We start from the raw sequence: 16010 nt of genomic DNA on the forward strand, positions 1-16010 counted from the left end.
GTGAATTGTATGTTCAGGTGGATGTTGTTGAGATGATTTGGAGCCATGGGGAGGAAGAATTGAGGGAGTTTTTGAATCATCTCAACAACATCCACCTGAACATACAATTCACAATGGAGAAAGAAAGTGAGGGAAAACTCTCATTCCTGGATACCTTGGTCATCCGCAAAGCAAACTTTCAGTTAGGTCACAAGGTCTACAGGAAACCAACTCACACTGATCGGTACTTACACAAAAACTCCAATCACCACCCCCGACAAAAAAGAGGCATAATGAAAACATTAGTGGATCGTGCAAGACGGATATGTGAGCCGCGCTTTCTCAATGAGGAAATTAATCATCTAAACCACGCACTTCAGGCAAATGGCTACTCCAGAAATGAAATCCGAAGAGCAATCAAACCCAGGATGAATCAAACAACCAAGGAAAAACAGTCACCTACAGGAAAAGTGTTTTTGCCATATATCAAAGGAATTACTGATCAGATGGGAAAGCTTATGGAAAAACATAACCTTCAAGCAGTATTCAGACCCACCCGAAAAATACAACAGATGCTACGATCAGCAAAAGACAGCAGAGACCCCCTCACCTCTGCAGGAGTATACCGTATACCCTGCAGCTGTGGACAAGTTTACATCGGGACCACAAAGCGTAGCATCCAGACAAGAATAAAAGAACATGAAAGACACTGCAGACTTGGACAGCCTGAAAAATCAGCAGTGGCTGAACATAGCCTAACTCAAACAGGGCACAGTATCTTATTCCAGGACACCAAAATACTGGACAACACTTCCAACTACTTTGTCAGACTGCACAGGGAAGCCATTGAAATTCACAAGCATAAGCAAAACTTCAACAGGAAAGAAGAAACCTTAAGAATGAACAGAGCATGGGCTCCAGTTCTGAAAAACACCAGGCCAACAAAACACTCCACACCCGACAATAGCCCTGCAGAGAAGATTAGCACATCAAGCACCAATCCATATGCAAAAGAACCTCCTCAGGATACAGTGAAGCCTCCCGCCATTAGCATTCCTCACCCTGGGAAACTCTTACAGAATGACTCAGCTCAACCCCACCCCTCCTGAGTAGATACAAATGACCTACATCTTTTCCACACTGTGACACTGAGAGATCTCTGTCTTTTGGTGCTACACCTCTGAAGATGCCAGCCACAGCTGCTGGCGAAACGTCAGGAACTACAATGCCAAGACCACGGCAATACAGCCCGGAAAACCCACAACAACCATCGTTCTCCGGCCGTGAAAGCCTTCGACAATACATTGCTTCCTAAGCTTACAGAGTTGTAGAGAGGCTAAAAATGCGGACAGGCTATGTATTTATCTTCCCCACTTTTCTCCCCACTAGGGACTCAAAATGACTTACAAAGAGGAACAAAAATATAAATTGTTTATTGTTTATTTATGTTATTTATAGTCTGCCTTTCTCACTGAGACCTTGAACAAAGTAACACATACACAGTATAACACCAACATCCTGAATATTGCTTAGCTATTTGAAGAGGTAATGGGAAAATGCAGCAATTAAACGTGTGTAATTTTTGTTCAAAAAGTTGCATAGTGTTACTAGAAGGCTTATCTAGTTAAACTCTGCTCTCTAACTATGACTGCAAGCCATATCCATTGAAATCAATGGGAACTTGGCATCTGGCTTTTAGTGGGATGCAGCTTACATCTCCCATTTCTCTTTGATCAACATGGAAATAATTATTTGCCAATATCAGCCTGAGTCAATGCAAAGTTAGGCACGCCAAAACCCACTGAAACCAATAGGCTTCAACACCGCTAAGCCTGCACAGGGTCAGCAGAGCCCTATAAGTGACGGGGGGGGGGGGGGACATGCCAGATTTCTAAAAGAAAGTTGCCTCAGCACTGATTCAAGCTAATGCAGGACACATCATTAGCTGCATTTTATTAGAAAGAGGTATGTGAATTGTATTACAGTCTTTTTCCTGGAAACACAAGCTGACTGAAACCACAGGTTCACCTCCACTATCCCAGTCCTCATATAGTGCTACTTATATAAGCGCTACTGGACTCTACTATTTTGCTACTACAGACTAACATGGCTAACTCCTCTGGATCTAAGTCCTTATACATACAGTGAGAAAGAACCATCAGGAAGGAAGCTTTAACCAGAAGACATTTCCCCTTATGTTTTCCTCTCCCTAACAATTAAAATTATTAAGACCAATGTGATGTGGGCAACATGTCTAAAAAATTATTTTGCAGGTTGTGTGTGTAATTGTTATTGACCTGTTTGCAAAGCTAGTTTGGTGTTGGTGCAAAACAAGTGTTGTTGTTTGGCTGAATTCTTGAGCCCCTTCCTCCCCAAATTGGTTCACACACTGAAAAAGACTGTGGAGTGTTTGGCCTGGGTAGGCCTCTCCACACTTCTGACTTGTTCTGTAGCTGATTCCTTTACTCATCCATTGATGCTCATCCCTTCAACTCCAAACAGTTCTGAGTCTTGTGCAGCCTAATCCTATGAATAAATGTTTATTCTGAAGTAAATCGTAGTGGGGCACACTCCTGCCTAGAAGATATATGTGCCAGTGTGCCAGGGTTGTTGTGAAGATAAAGTGGAGGAGAAGAGAATTATGTGATCCACTTTGGATCTCAGTATATATAGTGTGTGTGTTTGTATTTATGGGCGCCTGTTGCGGGATGTGTGTATTAGAATTATCGCATGGATAATTCGCATGGGTTGGTTGAGACTGAACCACTTCATGGATAGCAGCATGTTTATTTACTATGTTTAAAAAGTCACACCCTGTATTTAGAAAGCTACCCCTAATGGAGAAAAATCTTCTGTACTACCCTTCTGTGTATGTGTTAATGTAATAAAACAATTGCACTGTGCACAGATAATGGGATCTTTTTGTCTGAGTGTGCAGATATGTCTATGTCACAATCCTGCAGAATTTTATTCAGATTGGAGGGGGGGAAATAGTTACAGCTGGTAATGTATTTCCCATTGAACTTTATGGAAACTAAACAGGAGTAAATAAAAAAATTAATGGGTTAGGGAAAAGGAAATCAAAAATATGGATATACCCCTGTCTGCCATTCCCATGTCCCTGTACTTGTACATCCACTTCGAATGTGCTGTTATAGCATAGTGATTAAGTTGTTGGGCTGTGATGCTGGTTTGAATCCCACTACTGCCATGAGCTCCGTAGGTAGCCTCTCTTCCCCAGCTGTATTGTGAGGATGATAAGAACACTAACTTTGAGTCTCTCTACACAAGACCTCCTACATGAGGACGCTCAAGATGCAATGTTAGCCAGCTCTGTCAATTTTACCTCCGCTTCAGGGAGGCGAAGATGAAAGTAACAAACACTCTGAGGAGCGATCTCTGCCAGCTCTGTCTTTTTAAACTACCCTCCCATAGAGAGGTGAAACTGACAGAGCCTTTGGCACTGTCTTTTTAAACTATGCTTCCTGGCTAACATTGTGTCTTCCTACACTTGAGCGTCCTCGTATAAGAGGGTTCACCACTCTGAGTTGTCACTAATGTGTCTAGAAGACCTACCGCTATAAGCACAGATTGTTACTGTTATCCTTAGACTTGATCGAACCTAACAACCCATAGTATATACAGTTTTCTCCAAACACTAAGAGGCTTGAGAATGTTAATAATACTCATTTAATACAGGTAGAATATTAATATTATCTATAAAACATGTAGGAACAACATATGAACAGATCACACAATTCTCTTAGGGCCAAACTCTCCACCTATGGCATAGAAAGTGTTTATACATGAGTCAGCTCAAACTGCAGCTCAGAGTATTTAATTGGCCTGTCCTTCTAGCTTATGTCACTGCAAACATTGTTATTTGCTATGACATTCTCTTTGTTGTTAAGAATGTGTATGACAGCAGACTATGGGGAATACCTTGGTTTCATTGAAATACTCCCTGAAGCTAGGAAATAACGTGTGCACCTTAATAGAGAAACGTCTTGCATCAGCTTTTCATTCAATATTTAAAACAGTTTTGAATGCTATGGATATTGAGATCTTCAAGATATTAAACTCTTCTGTGTGACTGCCTACTAACAGCTCTCTCTTAAGTTATAAAACATCTTACAAAGGATATATAAAAATTAATGGGTGGGGGCACACAGTTGGCAGCACTGTATGTATATATTTTATAAAGTAACAACAGTTTTCAAACACTATAAACCAACCCAAAATGTTATACTGTATGGTTGAAACCAGTAAGAGTTTATTTTATTCTATAGTCAAGCCCAAAGTACAGGTTAGGTGCTATACAATGAGTGAACGTGTAAAAGGAACATTCAGAAGCAGCATGTTTCCCATGAGCTGTCACTAAAAACTGCAGGCAGAGAAGCCCCTGAAAATAGGAAAGGAGGAGGCCAGCTACCTGAAAACATTTCACGAGGGTGGGATGCAGAAGAAAGATGGCAGTGGTATCAAAACAGAATGTGTTTCCTCACTTGGTACTGGAACAATAGAAGGACAGTGTTTTAGGAACAGCTCATTTGCAAGTAAAGCAGAATTAAGTGCAAAGGATTAAAGAGTCAGTCGCCGCTCATATTTTGTCTTTCCTCCCCATCTGAAAATATAGTAAAGTGGACCACTCATGCATGGGGTTCCTTGGTTAGCAGCACTCTCCACTTTGACCGTTTTGAACAAACGTGCATTTGTTTTCAGGAGTCCTAGCAACGTTAATGAAAAGGCATGGGCGAGATTTCACATCTTAAGACCAACAATCATAAAGGGTGTTATCAAGAGCAAAGTTTCTTTTTAAAGATCATGGGGGCCACACAGTACAGCCTCATAGACATGAATCATAAACTACTAATTAAACTTCAGTTAATGCAAAGGTACAGAATATCAGCACAAGCTAGGTCATGTAAACTTGTAAAAGATTGCTAGGTGTAGGAATAAGATGTGTTTTTCTTCCTGTTCTTCTCAATGCATCTTGTCATGTATTTAATTTTATAAGCATTTCTTTGTTTCATTCACTTATGTATTTATGCACAGTATTTTGCTGAACATTAAACATATCCAGTGAAACTATATATACTATTTTTGCATACATGATAGAGATCTTTCACTGCACTGTATAAAACCAATATTTATTTAAGAAGCAAATCTGTTCTCGTGTTTTACTGAAGCTGAATCTGGTACCTCTTGAGTGTCTGAATCAAAGCTATGCAGTTCTATGCAATTGGCTATCCTCCCTGGGTGTGTATGTTTGTTGTTTGTTTAAATATGTATATTTTTATATTGTTGTGTTGTTTTAATTTGAAGTGTTATTTTAATGTTTTAAATATTTTAATATATATTGTTTGCCACCTTGGGGACCCTATTTGGGTGGAAGGTAGGATGTAAATGTTTCAAATAAATGTGTGTGTGAATTAACAACCTCCAAAACATCCTATCACTGACAACCTTGTCCAGGTCTTGCAAGCTGAAGGCTGTGGCTTCCTTTATTGAGTCAGCCCATCTCATATTGGGTCTTCCTCTTTTCCTACTGCCTTCAACTTTTCCTAGCATTATTGTATTTTCCAGTGAGTTGTCTTCTCATGATGTGACCAAAGTACAATAGCTTCAGTTTACTTATCTTAGCTTCTAGGGAGAATTCAGGTTTGATTTGATCTAGAACCCACTCATTAGTCTTTTTGATAGTTCATGATATCCATAAAACGCTTTTCCAACACCACATTTCAAATGAATCATTGTTCTTCCTGTCAGCTTTCTTCATTGTCCAACTTTCATATCTATCTATAGTAATGGAAAATACCACTATGAATTATCTTAATCTCCAGTGGCACTTCTTTACATTTACAGATCTTTTCTAGTTTCTTCATGGCTGCATTTCCAAGTCTCAATCTGATTTCTGAGTTGCAGTCTCCCTTTTGGTTGATAATTGAACCAAAGAATAGATAATCTTTAACAATTTCTTCACAGTTAGCCTTCATATACTGCATTCCTTCGGTAGTCATTACTTTTGTCTTCTTCTTGTTCAGCTGTAATCTTGCTTTGGCACTTTCTTCCTTAATCTTAATCAGTAGTTGTTTGAAATCTTCACTATTTTCTGCCAGTAATATGATGTCAAAGAATCAATGAAAGTTAACTAATATTACACTAAAACAAAAACTTTTTTGTATCCAATGTTTCCAGTTTATTGTATCTGAAGGATGAATAAATAGAATAGTAAATGCATTTAATATATGTTAGTTGTTCCATCCAAAAAGTGCTTAGTTAGCTTTCACAGATTCTTTGCCTTACTCAGCTTTTCCCATGATACTCTCTTGTTACCCAGTAATGTGATGTCATCTGCTTATTTATTTATTTATAGTCCACCTTTCACACTGAGACACAAGGTGGATTACACTGGGTAAATCAATTTGAAATTGTTTGAAATTCTTGCACTAATTTTTACTCCACTTTCTTCTAAATCTGCACCAATTTTCCTTATGCTATGTTTTGCATATTTGATGAACAGATAGGGAGATAGTATGCCTCCTTGCCAACTGGAAACTATTCTCTTTCCTCATATTCTGTCCCAACAGTAGCCACTTTTACAGATTACAGATTACATATCAAAACAATAAGTTGTTGGGGCACACACAACCATATCTTTTAAAAGGTCCATAGCCTTCTATGATCCATACAGCTGAAGGCTTTACTGTAAACTATAAAAGGCAAACTGATTTCTTCTGAAATTCTCTGGTACGCTCCAGTAACCACCATACATTTGCAATGTGATCGCTAGTGCTTCTTCTTTTTCTGAATCCATTTTATGCATCTGGTATTTCTTTTTCCATATATGAGAGTTGTTCTTGTAAAAATTTAAATAAATACATACATAATAAAAATAAAAAAATAAATGTTCTGCATTTTTCTCCACTTCTTTGTAAAACTTGCGTCTTAAAGAAATATAGGGATGCATGTGGACAAGAGACAAAACATTTCACATAAATGCAGCATTAAAATTAAAGGTCCACTACAGCATCATGAAAGTTCTGAAAAACATGTAAACTGTTTATAAAAGATCCACTACTCTTAACGTTTTTGCTACTTTGAGGCAATGATTGACAATACATTGATTGCAGCTTCATCACCTAATGTATTAGAAGGGGTTGATTTGTGCCAGTTTCTGGAAGTTAATGACTATCTTGCTTTTATGACATTATAATTAATCTTGATAATTCCTGTCATTTTCCTGCACCAACTAGAGAGTCATAGCAAAAACATACTTGGGTTGGGTGCACAGTATTTTTTATATAGCTAGCTTCATCATCAAAGTTAATGCAATATTACAGTTCTTTCCACACTTTAAATGATATTTCAGCTTCCCTCCAACCCATCTTTGTCCCAGAAATCATTCTTCATGGGTATGTTGGTGCAGTCTAGTGGATGCTTTTGTAACTATTTTAATAAAATTCGAGTCCATTAGCCCCTTAAAGACCACGAAAAAACTCCAGAGTTATAAGCAGATACTGACAAAGTGAGCTTGGACTCTCAAAAACTTGCACACTGGGAAATGTTGTTGGTCTTTAAGGTGTTACTGGACTCAAACTTTATTCTGCTATGGATGAACACAGCTACTCACCTATGGATAGGTTGCTTTGCATTGTTTCTACATAATTCCAGAAGAGTAACATTTCATTTGCAATTCAGTCCTGTCAACGCCACCAGCAGCCAGCAGTTCAGCAGAAGAAGGAGAGGAAGAGATCAAGGCCTTTCTGCTCAGAGCAGCTGCCAGAACAATAGGAGGACTATGTTAATTTCTAACAATATTGTGCATATTTTCCATAAAGTGCCTTGGGAGCAAAATGCTGACAGGCAGATATAATTGTTAGAAATAAATCCCATGATATTCTGGCTGAATCGCATCATTTAGTGAGGCAAGCTTCCTCCTATGACTTTGCACAGGTTCCGCTACATGTTTAAACTGGGCCTCAATTAGGGTTGCCAGCTCCAAGTTAGGAAATTTCTGGAGATTTGGGGGGTGAAGTCTGGAGAAAGCAGGGTTTGGAGAGGGGAAGAACCTCAGCAAGGTATAATTCCATGGAGTCTATCCTTCAAAGCAGCCATTTTCTCCAGGTGAACTAATCTCTGTGGCCTGGAGATCAGTTGTAATTCTGGGAGATCTCCAGCCACCACCTGGAGGCTGGTAACCCTAGCCTCAATTCCTCCCAGGGAAGTGTGTACAGGATTGAAGCCATGAATCCTATGCACATTTCCTTCGAAACACTAAGTTCAGTGTTGCTTATTTGTTTCTAATTAAAGTAAATATTTCAGTCATTGCTTCCAGTGTTTCCTATGCTCAGCTTTAGAAACCAGCATTTTTTGTGGTTTCTGGATAGTAATGCAAGGTTTAGCCTCCAACGTCCATCAGTCATAAAAAATGAACTGCAGTACATAAAAGGTAATGGCTGGAAAAATCTCAGATACTTTAGATGTATCAAATACCTAACATTAATCGATCATAAGGATTACTGCAATCTGCTTTACACACTGCAAGCATGATATAAACGCTATATATGTTATGATCATCGGCATCTGAGAAGCTGAATCCTTTTTTGTCTTGAGATAATGTCTAAGAATATAGTGTTTGTTATGTACTGACTAGTAACAAAGCCCATTATGAGGAAAAATACAACAGGCTCGAGAAAGGGGAGGGCAGGCGGGTGGCCATTGCCACCTCCTCTGTGACTGATCCCAGCAGGGTGAAAGGGGGGGGGATTTCCACCTGCTTCGCTACTGATCCCAGCCGGATGAAAGGGAACGGGCATTGCCACCTGCTCCATGCCTGATTCCGGCAGGGTGAAGGGAAGGCAGGCATTGCCACTGCTCTGCACCTGATCCCAGCCAGGTGAGGAGAGACTGGACATTGCCTCCTGCTCCATGCTTAATCCTGACTGGTTGAAAGCAGGGGCCGGGCATTGCTGTCTACGCCGCTCCTGATCCTGGCCGCATGAAGGGAGAAGGACATTGCCACCTGCTCTGTGCCTGATCCCAGCAGGGTGAAAGGGGTCAGGCATTGCCTTCTGCTCTGCTCCTATCCCTGTTTGGGTGAAAGGAGTCAGGCATTACCTCCTGCTCTGCACCTGATTCTGTCCAGGTTAAGGGAGATGGGCATTGCTGCCTGCTCCACATCTGATCCTGGCTGGGTGAAGGGGGGAGGGGGCATTGCCTCCTGCTCCATGCCTGATACCGGCCGGGTGATGGGGGGGTGGGCATTGCCACCTGTCCTGATCCCAGCTGGGTGAATGGCGGCAGGAATTGCCATCTGCTCTGCTCCTGATACCATCTGGGTGAAGGCAGGGGGCAGGCATCACCACCTGCTCCGCCCCTGATCCCAGCTGGGTGAAGGTGGGTGTGGGCATTGCCACCTGCTCCGCTCCTGATCCCAGTTGGGTGATGGGGGATGGGCATTGCCACCTGCTTTGCTCCTGACCCCGTCAGGGTGAAGTGGGGAGGGCATTGTATACTGCTCTGTGCCTGATTCCGTTAGGGAGAGGGGACAGACATTGCTGCCTGCTCCACATCTGATCCCGACAGGGTGAAGGTTATGTGGGCATTGCTGCCTGTCTGCATCTGATCCTGGCCTGGGCTTCCCTCTGCAGTGTGCTCTTGGAGGGACGGGCTGCCTTTTCTGGGCTTCCTTCCATGACAGCGCCCTCTGGAGGTACACCAGGATAGGAAGTGAGTTGTCTGGAACACAGTTAGCCTTTTATATAGTAGGATAAATAAATCATATGTTGGCCCCAGAAACCTAAGTAAAAGATTCCATGTTAGGGCTGTTAGCAGAGTTTATCATTTAGCAGTGGAAGTATAATTATAGGTGGTTGTGAGCTGGTTCTGTTGGCTGGTGTGTGTACATGAGAGAAAATAACAAAGCACACACTTGCTTATATTTAGAAAGGAAATAAGAGTTCTTTATTGTAGGAACTCCATGCTCTGATAGAAAAGGAGGAGAGTGATCATATCTACCTATCTAGTCTAAGGATGGGCATGGATGCTAGGGCAAGTCCTGCATCCATTTTTGCAAGATGGAGGGAGGAAGGAGAGAGATGGTGCTGGGAACAAAGCCAGGAAGAGAAGAGTGAGAAGGAGTAATTCAGGAGGAGGAAATCCTGAGAATAGCAAACTACATATCAAAGGATAGTCAGAGCAGTAAATGGTAAACAGTGCCCTGACCTCTCTGTCTTTCTAACTCTTTGGTTTGTCCCCCTCTGAAACCTGAGGAAAGGGACAGCGCTGAATCTTCCCCTTCCAACATGTGCAGTCTTCATACAACCGATAACATGAGGGCTCAGTTACAGTTATCAAGCTCCAAGTGAGGCCTGAAGATCTCCTGGAATTACAACTGATACCCATACTATTGAGATCAGATCCTCTGGAGAAAATGGCAGTTTTGGACAGTGAGATCTATGGAATTACATTCCTGTTGAGCTCACTGTGTTCCCCAAGTGCCACCTTACCCAGGCTCTGTGCCCAAATCTCCAGGAATTTCCCAACTCAGAGCTGGCAGTCCTAACTTAGGATAACGTTGTAATTAAAGTTAATTTAATGTTACAGATTTCCACACTTTAAAACATGTTATTTCAACTTCCTCTGCAACCATCTTTGTTCTTCAAATCACTCTAAAATGGGTGTATTGGTGCACTCTGGTGGATGCTTTTGTAAATATCCTTTGGTTTCCAAACATACAGGAAAAACAATAGAATGAAAAGCATTCTTCCAAGAAAATAGTTTTGCAGTTTCCTGTTAGCTGCAGGTACAGCACACCTAAAGCTTACGCTGTGGCCTTAACAACCAAAAAGTTCCCTCTTAAAGATCCAACTACCCTTTAAAATGAACAATTTCAGATGCCACTCTTTCTGCTTCTCTTTTAAGCTATCTGGTGGTTAGCTGTCGAGTGTGACAGCACATCAAGAGAATTCAGCATGCCTAACGAATCCCACTTCATTTCATGAACATTTTATTCTGTCCCATCAAAAGGTCTACCAGCCTTCAGGAGGGTCGTGGATTTCTCCACCTGTTTCAGCTGATCTCCAGATGACAGAGACTTAACGCTCTGGAGGAAATGGCAGCTTCAGAGGGTAGAGTCTAAAAGAAACAGAAGTCTTATAGTGGCATCACATCCCCATGGTGCTCCCTCCCCAAACTCCACTCCCAAATCTTCAGGAATTTCCCAAGCCAGAGTTGACAACCTATCTATCAGACAGAATGTATTCAAAATCAAGGGCTTGCTCAACCTTTTCAGGGCACTTATCTTTGCATCAAGAATAGTCATGATTGTTAGAATCTCTGCTTCAGACTCTCTGTACTTTAGTCCCTGGAATCTTATTTGGCTCAGTAGCTGACACCCATGCTTCTTTATTGCTTACGTTTGCCAAACAGATTACAATACCCTTTTAACAATCCTTTATTCCACTTCTTCCCTACCTGTAGTCTTGCAGTGCAATCCTTAAAAGAGTTGCACCTTCTAAGGCCATTACAGTCAATGGGCTTAGAAGGGTGTAACTGTGCTTAAGATGTCATTTAAAACCTGTTAACCCTACACCCAGAAAGCATAGTCCCTTCGTTGTGCAGCAAGCCCTTCAACGTTCTCAGTTGTCAGTTTCCTGATCAAATGTAAACCAATAAAACTGAGGGAAATTTTTTGAAACTTTCTGCATTAGTTGGAGCACATGGAGCAGATCTACAAGACAACACAACATATGTAAGAGAAGATAGCAAAGTTCTCCTATAGTTTTATCCAAAATTGTAAAATAGAACTATCTGAGAAGTTGAAAATAGCATTGCTCCTTTCCTAGCAATGGGCCTAAAAAAAAAAAAAGCAACAAACACCAGTCAGTCAGCTTTTTTCCTCCTGGCCCATTGGCAATCTTAGCATCCTACCATATTCACAAAAATATGGTGAAAACCTAAATAATTTAAAACTTGCTATCTTTAGTGGTATGTTTCACCCTAATCATAAATCTAGTCCTGCCCTAGATTTTTCTTTGCCACCTTCTTGTGACAGAGACTATGTGATCTCCCCAACATATGCAGAGCACAGTGCATTGCATTGTATAACCAAAGGCTGGGATGAATATCAAATTGATTTGTTTTCTTATATCACACTTTTGTCTGTGCATGAACTGCCTTCCAGTGTGGAATTCATTAAAAAAATGCTGCAATAAAATAGATAACGACCACTATGGTACAATATTAAACTACGACCTGACTACACTCCTATTTTGCAGATAATCCATCGGTTACCCATCAGTTACTGGTCTCAGTTCAAGGTTTTGGCTATCACATACAAAGACCTTCATGGCCTTCGCATCTCATATCTATGGGAGTGCCTCTCTCACAGTGCTCCACCACAGCAGCTTCACTAATCTGCACAGAGCCTTCTGCAGGAGCAAAATCCACAGGTGTCCATACACGCACATTCTCTGAGATGGTCCCCACCTTATGGAACAGCCTGACTGACAAGGTCAGGAAAACTCCTCCTTTCCTGGCTTTCCACAAACTGCAAAAACAAATTATTCAAGAGGGCTTTCTTACACAGGTAACAGAGATGTGCTGTGAAGAAATCATTTTTTAAAAAGCTTTGATAAAGGGATAGGGACTGCAAGGTATACGACTGTGCACTGGTTGTTATGGTAGTTAATTATATCATGTCAAAATGCTTTTGTTTCAACATCGATTCAAGTTGGTTTCAAAATTATTTCAGATTTCTGCTTGTTTTCATATTTCTGCAATCTATACCCTATTGTATTGTTTTATTTTATTGAATTGTATTGAATTACATTGTGTAATCCATGTAATTCACATTAAGAAAGGCATATAAATGATGTAAATAAAATAAATAAAAACTACACAATCAGTTTGCCCAGACAACAGAAGCAAGAATCAGGCAATCAGAAAAATCAATGTTCCCCAGAATTCACATGCAGTAACCATAACCACCAAATCCTAAAGTAACAAATACATGCTGGAATAACACTACCTTACAAAGCTTGTGAAACCTAGCCAGAAAATGTGCTTTATGAACGTCTTCTGATAGACCATTTCATAGAGGAGGTGCTGCCAGTAAAATCTTTCTTACAGAGCCCCAGTCTCCCAGCAACTGTTGGTGAGAGTGAAATTTACAGACAGCCTCTGCATAGGGATCCATGATCAGATCTGCTGATTTAATCATTAATGTTAAAAAGCAACCTCAGACTTGGGGCCATGGCACGAATGTGGTCCCCAAACTAGAGTTTCCAGGTCTCCTACTAAAGTAGGAGACTTTCTGCCAGCAACCACCTGACCCCTGTCACTGCTCAGTAGGCTGGTGGGGAAAAAATGAAGGGGGAAGAAATCACCGCTGCCCCACCCTGTCTCTGCCCCCCTATCTCCTGCTGGATGACAACCTCCAGCTTGCCACCCTTCCTTGAACTGCTATTAGCCTCAGTAAAGATGAAAGGCAGAGATACATATGGGTACCTAGTTTTTCCTCTTAGAGCAGCCAATAGCTACTCTCAGAAAGGAAGGAGTTCTACTAGAAAAATAGTGGGGAGAGAGGATTAATTTCCCTGGTCCAGTTCCAATCTAAATCTGTCCCCTTCTCCCATCATAGCCATTTTTAATAAGTAAAAATGTCTGGAGATTCACGGTGCAACCATATGTGGCATTAGTCCAGTGTAAGCCTACTGAAATTAATGTGTTTAGACTAGGGTTGCCAGCTCCAGGTTGGGAAATTCCTGGGGATTTGGAGAGTGGAATCTGGAGAGGGTGGGGTTTGGGGAGGGGATGGATCACAGTGAGATATAATGCCATAGAGTCCCCTTTCCAAAGCAGCCATTTTCTCCAGGGGAACAGATCTCTGATCTCACTCAAATGCTTGAATTTGTTTTATTCTTTACAGGATTAGCATACAAATCTGAGAGATTTTTTTTTAATGAGTTTTTCCACACTAGAGTTTCTCCTCAGGATACATACTATGTAAACCACACCATATTCATACTGCAGTCCTAAGCAGAGTTATGCCCTTCAAAATCCATTGAAGTCAATGGGCTTAGAAAAGTATCATTCTACTCACATAACTGCACTTTGGTGAGTGAAAATGGATACATTCTATAATACAGAGTAAAGATGCCCTGAACCCCCCCCCCCAAAATTTGTGGGTAGTATCCCATTCTTTTTTGCCCCTCTCTCTTCTCTTGATTCTCCTTACCCCTTGTAAGCCCTTCCTTCCCCCCCCCCCCCAAGTTTCCTCTTACTTCTGGTGTCCCTCCACTCCTGCCTACTCATTCTGGGCCCGCTTGGCTATGAGTGAACTGGAGATAATTTGTAATTCTGGGAGATCTTCAGCTACCACCTGGAGGTTGGCAACCCTAGTTTAGACTGGAATTCCTCGACCCAGAAGACTAGCCTGATCTCATCAGATCTCAGCTGTTAAACTGAGTTAACCTTGGTTAGTACTTGGAAGAGAAAGCACCAAGGAAGTTCAGGGTCACTACACAGAGTCAGAAAATGGCAAACCACCTCCGAATGTCTCTTGCCTTGAAAATCCTGCAGGTTGCCATATAAGTCAGCTGTGACTTGATGGCACTTTCCATCACCAAAGTGGGATAAGTATGTTTAGGACTGTGCTGTCATCCAAGGCTCATATAACTTGTAATTTGACCCTTCCCTACGTATACACAATTGCAATCTTCACTCTGCTGGTGCAGGGAGGGCAGAATAGAAATTGAAAATAAATTAATAAATAATTTAACATTAGGAACCAAAAACATACAATCCAGTCCTAAACATGTTCACTTGAAAGTCACATTAAATTCAATGAGATTTATATTTGATGAAAAGTACACCTAGATTTCAAGCTAGAAAATAAATAGAAAAGAGTTTTTTTAAAAAAAATCTTCTAATTTTTGCCTTCAGCGCCAGCACTAATAACTGACTCCTGGTAGCTTCTTAACTTGGTCTTTAGGAATTGTTTATTGTTGTATAACTCACTAATGATATACTCTTATGTGAAGGGGGGAAATGTTCTTTTTTTGCAGAAAGTTGTTAGCTGTAGCACAGCGGTTAAGTGGTTTGGCTGTGAATCAGCACTCTAGTGGTTTAAATCCCACTACCGCCATGAGCTCAGAAGGTGGCCTTGGATAAGCCACTCCTCTTAGCCCCAGTTCCTCAGCTGTATTGTGGGGATAATAATAACACTTTGTTCACCGCTCTGGATGAGGCACGAATCTGTCTAGAAGAGTGGTTTATAAGCACAGTTATTATTATTATTTGATGAATACACAACATACAATCACAGCCTTCCTTAAGAATGTACTGTAGATTATGTACATAAAGAACTCAGGAGGAGTCACTTTTGAAAACTATCTACTTCTCTAATCATAATGAACCATGCAAATTCGTGGCCTATTCTGCCTCAGGCCCAATTCAGAAGAAGCAGACAGATAGAGTCCGATGAGGAGAGGAAACTGAGTTACTTATTCGAATAGAGGGAAGACCGTGGATACATGGGCAATAAAAGCCCAGTAAAACCAATCATTCTTCAGAGATCTGAGAAACATTACATCAACTTTTATCACCTTGGGTTCATTATGTATTCAGTAAGTTATTGGTTGAGTACGTTATGTGTATATATGACTTCACATCATTCTATTGGTTTAGCATAATTAGGGGTTGTCCCCTTACTCAATTACCACTTGTAAAAGTTGTTTATCATTTCAAAGAACAAACACTTTCTTTGGCAACTCTGATATCAGTTCAAGTATCCATTGGGCAGATGTGTGTCATTTTCACGACTAGCACAGATCTGTTCCCATCCTTGATGTAACTAGCAGGACAACTACCCATTGTTAATTTATTCCATTACATGATCTAGGTGCTGGGCAAAGAACATTTCCCAGCATTCCTGAAACAAAGGCTTTAATACAAGTGCCCCAATCTATGGCAGGATGATAGCCATCTATCGCTTGCAATGTTGCCAATGAGGGAACTGAGATTCC

This window comes from Eublepharis macularius, chromosome 1 (assembly GCF_028583425.1).
Source record: "Eublepharis macularius isolate TG4126 chromosome 1, MPM_Emac_v1.0, whole genome shotgun sequence".
Taxonomy (NCBI): domain Eukaryota; kingdom Metazoa; phylum Chordata; class Lepidosauria; order Squamata; family Eublepharidae; genus Eublepharis; species Eublepharis macularius.